Genomic DNA, 6,000 nt, shown 5'->3' with positions numbered 1-6,000 from the left:
TCCACCATAACCCTCAGCACTGGCTCTCCTCAGGGATGTGTGTTGAGCCCCCTCCTGTTTACTCTGCTCACATATGATTGTGCAGCTACCCATCCAGGCTGTCACATTGTAAAGTTTGCAGATGATACAGCGGTGGTGGGATGCATCACAAACAATGATGAGTCCAGCTACAGGCAAGAGGTGGAACACCTGGAGAGCTGGTGCAAAGAGAATAACCTTCACATCAATGTGAAGAAGACAAAGGAGATGATTGTGGACTTCAGAAGGAACAAAAACATCTACACCCCCCTGAACATAAGAGGATCTGCGGTGGAAGTGGTCTCCAGCTACAAGTACTTGGGTGTACACATGAATGACAACCTCAGCTGGAGCAACAACACCACCAGCCTGATCAAGAAAGCTCATCAGAGACTCTACTTCCTCCGACGGCTGAGGCGAGCTGGTCTGGGAAGCTCAGTCCTCACCTCCATCTACAGGTGTGCAGTGGAAAGCATCCTGTGCTTGAGCATCAATGTGTGGCATGGAGGCTGCACAACTGCAGAAAGAAAAGCTTTGCAGAGAGTGGTGAAGGCTGCACAGAAATCTGTTGGAATCAGCCTCCCCACCATCACAGACATCTACACCTCCAGATGCAGGAAGAGGGCCACCTGCATCATGAAGGACCCCACTCACCCAGCACACACACTTTTTGCCCCACTCCCCTCAGGAAGGAGGTTAAGGAGCATTAAATGTAGAACCACTAGACTGAGGAACAGCTTCTACCCTGAGGCTGTTAGACCCATGAATCTCTAACTAGAATAATCACTGTGAAAAACCATATCATGTTGCTGCTGATCTGTTTCATGTTGCTGCTGATCTGTTTTAATGTTGATGTGTTCATGCGTGCACGTCTGCTCACAGACTCATGTTCATGTTTGTGCTGATGTTCAATGTTTTATGTTATGAGTGCTTAGTGTATATTTAGTTGATGTTTTTCTTAGTTCATATCTTAGATGTTATTACTGTTTTTCTTATACATTTTATTGTTGGATGTAACTGGGACCCTGTGTACATAATTTCGCTCCACCACATGTACCACATGAGGTGCGAATGACAATAAAGAAACTCTGACTCTGACTCTGAAGTGCTTCCTTCACCCCCCTCTCAAACCATCCATGTTCTCAGTCCAAAATGTGCACATTTTGGTCCTCAAAAGAGTGTCCCTTATCTGTGAGGTGGAGGTGAAAAGCTGAATCTTGTCCTGAAGAGGTGGCTCTCCTGTGTTGAGCCATGTGTCTGTGAAGAGGCTATTTAGTTTCTCCAATGTAGAGGTCTGGACAGTCCTCGCTGCACTGGACCACATACACTACACCACTCTGTTTGTGTATGGGTGTTTTGTCCTTAAGGTGGACCAGCCTCTGTCTGAGAGTCCTGCTGGGTTTGAAATGTACTGGGATGTTGTGTTTGTTGAAAATTCTTCTGAATTTCTCTGATACTTGTAGTATGTCAAGGTCAGCTTTGCTGTACCTTCGCTACTAATTATATTTAAATAACGGGTTCTCTCTTTTTCGAGCTAAATTACAGCCATGTGACCGAGGTAACTGTGCATAGGTTGTTTAATCAGTGACATGAGACGTTAATTTTCTTTGACCCATCAGAATAAATGTGGTCATTTATTGAACAGAATCAAAATTTAACATCAAAACATTGTACACTTGATTAGCTGATCTGGTTCTGATTAATAAAACTTGGCACGTTTTACTTAATAAAAACAACAGACATTTCTGAAGGCATCTAGATTAATTAATTAATTACTGGCAAAATAGAAGAGTATAAAGATGGTAAATGGAGGAGTTTAAATGGAGAGAAAAGATGGATAAACAGGAATGAGTGTTGACTAGGAACGGCACCCTTCATCCGACCCCAGCTCAGCCTCGGTACACTTGGCACGTGGCGACTCGTTACCTTAGACGGGATACCTCCGCTCAGGAACAGGAGTCCATTTCAACACGACCTTTCAGCGTCTCCGGTAAGGATGGCTGAGAATCGTCCGAAGTAGTGACGGTACTCCATTTAACAAACACGCTCATCTCCTGGGGGAATACACAGCAAGCTGTGAGTCCGTAAGAGGTTCCACTCAGATGTGGAAGGATCCATCACAGGCTCCGAAGACTAAGTTCAAGACTAGACTTCATCAGAGACCCGCTTGAGGAGCTCAGGAGACTTGACAGACTGACTGACAGACCCAGTTGACCCGATTGACCTCAGAAGTTCCAGGAAGTGTGGACTCTTAAAGAGTTCTCACCTCCGGTCACCTCAGGACTTCCTGATTGGTTGAAACAACCAACAGGGGGTGGTTCTAGTGATGTCTGAGGGTCATTACAAGTCAAGAAAACAGCAGGAATGTTTTAGAAACGTCCCGTACAGACAGAAGACATGTTATGGCGAAGTGGGAGGAAGAGAGGCCAGTAGCTTCTTGTTTACCGTCTGCTAGGTTTAAAAACACAACACTTCGTTCTAATAACTTCTCTCTGACTTTCGACCGACATCACTACTTCTCATTTAGACAGAAGATCAAAAATGCATAATTACTTTGTAAAATAGACATTTAACTTGATTTCTAATTTGAATGAGGATTAAAAATCATTAATACTGTTTCACAGTTGATTTTAAATGAGTGGTTCACTTCAACATTTAGAAATGGTATGAACTAAACACACTTTTGATTCATCAAGATATTGTAAAATAGTAATGATGATTTAAAAGAAGAGTGTTCTTTCAATTGATTACTTCAGGATACAATTAGACAGTCTCTGGATGAGCTAATTTGTATTTCTGGATTCAAATCAATGAAATAACAGTTCCTGTCCCATGAAGGTCCTCAGAGGCAGGTTTTGGTCGGAGGCCGAGTTCACTACATACTCCAGCAACATAAGGGATGACAATGTTTTTCCATCTGTTGTTCTCCTTTTTCTGTTTATTAGTGTGTTTTGTAGATTTCCTCATTGACTTGACAAAAGCCCAGTTAGGATATCCACATGTTTGGAGAGCTTCTTGGATGTGTTTCTCTTCCTTTTCCTTCCCTTCTGTCTTCGTGGGGATGCGTTCGGCCCAATGCTGTAAAGTTCTGATGACAGAGAGTTTGTGTTCCAGTGGGAGTCAAACAGAAGATACTGGTCTGTGTGGGTTGGTTTTCTGTAAACTTCAATGTTGAGGCTGTCCTCTCGTTCCATCTGAATCAAACAGTCCAAAAAAGGCAGCTTGTTGTCGTTTGCATCCTCTCTGGTGAGCTTGATGTTGTTATCGACCGAGTTGATGTGCCTGGTGAACATTTCTATTTCCATGGCTTGGATTTTGACCCAGGTATCATCCACATATCAGAACCAATGGCTTGGCGTTGTTCCCTCAAAGGAGTTTAGGGCTCTCTGTTCCACTTCCTCCATGTAGAGATTGGCAACACATTGGTGACACTGGATATTCTATGGCACAGCGGTGCTTCTGTCTGTAAAAGCTGTCATTGAACTTAAAATAAGTGGTGGAGAGGAAGAGATCCAACATAGTGCAGATCTGGTTTGGGGTGAAGTTGGTCCTGTTGATTAAGTTATTGTCTTGTAGAAGTTGTTTTCTGACAGTTTCTACTGCTTCAGGGATGGGTATGCAAGTGAAAAGAGAAGTCACATCATACGATACAAGGGTTTCTCCTGGGGTTAGTTTCAAATGTTGAACTTTGTTAGGGAAATCAATGGAGTTCTTTATGTGATGAGGTGTGTTTCCAACAAGAGGAACTAAAATACCAGCCAGATATTTAGCAATATTGTATGTCACTGAGTTCATGCTGCTGCTTCTGACAATGGGTCTGAGTTGTGTTCCTTCTTTGTGGATTTTAGGAAGTCCATAAAAACAGGGAGTGGCTTCCCCTGGGTACAATCTATAATACAACAATCGATTGATTGTTTTCTCCTTTTCAAGTTTTTGTAGGTAATCTGTGACTTTCTTTTTATAGGTGCTGGTTGGGTCCCTCTTCAGAGTTTCGTAGGTGTTGCTGTCGCTCAGTAGTGTAGCTATTTTTTCCTGGTAATCAGAAGTGTTGAGGACTAAAGTGCATCTTCCTTTATCAGCTGGTAAAATGGTGATGTTTTGGTCCTGGCTGAGTGATGTTATAGCTTTCCTTTCCTGTGGTGTGAGACTAGAAGGAGGCAGTTTGGCACAGGAGAGGGTTGCTGATATTTTCATTCTGAGTTGTTCTGCCTCTCCTTCCATCAAGTTGTTGTTCCTAATCGCGGATTCAGTGACTGTGATTAGTTCCACAACAGGTATATCTTGTGGGGAGATGGCAAAAGTTTGTCCTTTTGCCAACACATCTTTCACAGGTTGTGACAAGGTCTTGTTAGACAAATTTCTAACCCACTAGTCCTGAAAATTTGTGTTTGTGACAACATCCTGATTTTGACTGATGGTTTGTGATGAGAAAACAGATCTCTGTTGTAATTTTTTGGATTTATTTATTGGATTTATTTATTTTAATTTTTCTGCCTTCTTTTGGACTGTTTGATTCAGATGGAAAGAGAGGACAGCCTCAACATTGAAGTTTACAGAAAACCAACCCACACAGACCAGTATCTTCTGTTTGACTCTAGCCAACCACTGGAACACAAACTCTCCGTCATCAGAACTTTACAGCATCAGGCCCAACGCATCCCCACGAAGACAGAAGGGAAGGAAAAGGAACAGAAACACATCCAAGAAGCTCTCCAAACATGTGGATATCCTAACTGGGCTTTTGTCAAGTCAGCGAGGAAATCTACAAAACACACTAATAAACAGATAAAAGAAGAACAGACGGAAATACATTGTCATCCCTTATGTTGCTGGAGTATCAGAGAAATTCAGAAGGATTTTCAACAAACACAACATCCCAGTACATTTCAAACCCAGCAGGACTCTCAGACAGAGGCTGGTCCACCCTAAGGACAAAACACCCATACACAAACAGAGTGGTGTAGTGTATGTGGTCCAGTGCAGCGAGGACTGTCCAGACCTATACATTGGCGAAACTAAATAGCCTCTTCACAGATGCATGGCTCAACACAGGAGAGCCAGCTCTTCAGGACAAGATTCAGCTGTTCACCTCCACCTCACAGGTAAGGGACACTCTTTTGAGGACCAAAATGTGCACATTTTGGACCGAGAACACGGATGGTTTGAGAGGGGGGTGAAGGAAGCAATTTATGTAAAAAGAGAAAAACCATCTCTTAACAAAGGAGGAGGCCTCAGATTTCCACTTTCAAAAACATATAATGCAAATTTAAGACAGATTCCCAGCCAGTTTTCACACCTGATGGGAACAGAGGGGCCTCATCTGTGAATTAGAGGAACAAAGACCTTAAGAAAACCCTACTGTTAAGGTGTTTAGGTGTGAATTGCCAATCTACATATGTGTGGGTCTTATCTCACTCAGCCTTATAACCTGAATCCCTCACTCACTGCTCTTTGAATTGAGAAAGCTCCTTGGATGAGGAGCGAAACGCCTTCTGTTACAAATAAAGTCCAGTTGTTTTTGTATTGAACGCTTTTAGAATTATCATGTCCTGGATGACAGAGAATCTTCACCAGCATAAAAGGACTGTTCTTATATAACACCTTTATATCTTTTCAAGATAATCAAAGCTCTTTACAACACAATATGTGCCCTCATTTACCTCAAACACACATATTCATACAGCACTTTACTACACACAGATTCAAACAACACCCTACTACACACACACATTCATACAGAACTCTACTAAACACACATTCATAGAGCACTCTACTAAACACACATTCATACAGCACTCTACTACACACACACAATCATACAGCACTCTTATACACACACAAACTCATACAGCACTCTACTACACACATTCATACAGCACTCTACTACGCAGACATTCATATAGCAATCTACTACACACACATTCATACAGTACTTTACTACACACACATTCATACAGCACTCTACTACACACACATTCATAC

This window comes from Nematolebias whitei, chromosome 12 (genome assembly GCF_014905685.2).
Source record: "Nematolebias whitei isolate Nwh7 chromosome 12, NemWhi1, whole genome shotgun sequence".
In the NCBI taxonomy this organism is placed as follows: Eukaryota; Metazoa; Chordata; class Actinopteri; order Cyprinodontiformes; family Rivulidae; genus Nematolebias; species Nematolebias whitei.
Note: the sequence above shows the minus strand (reverse complement) of the source record.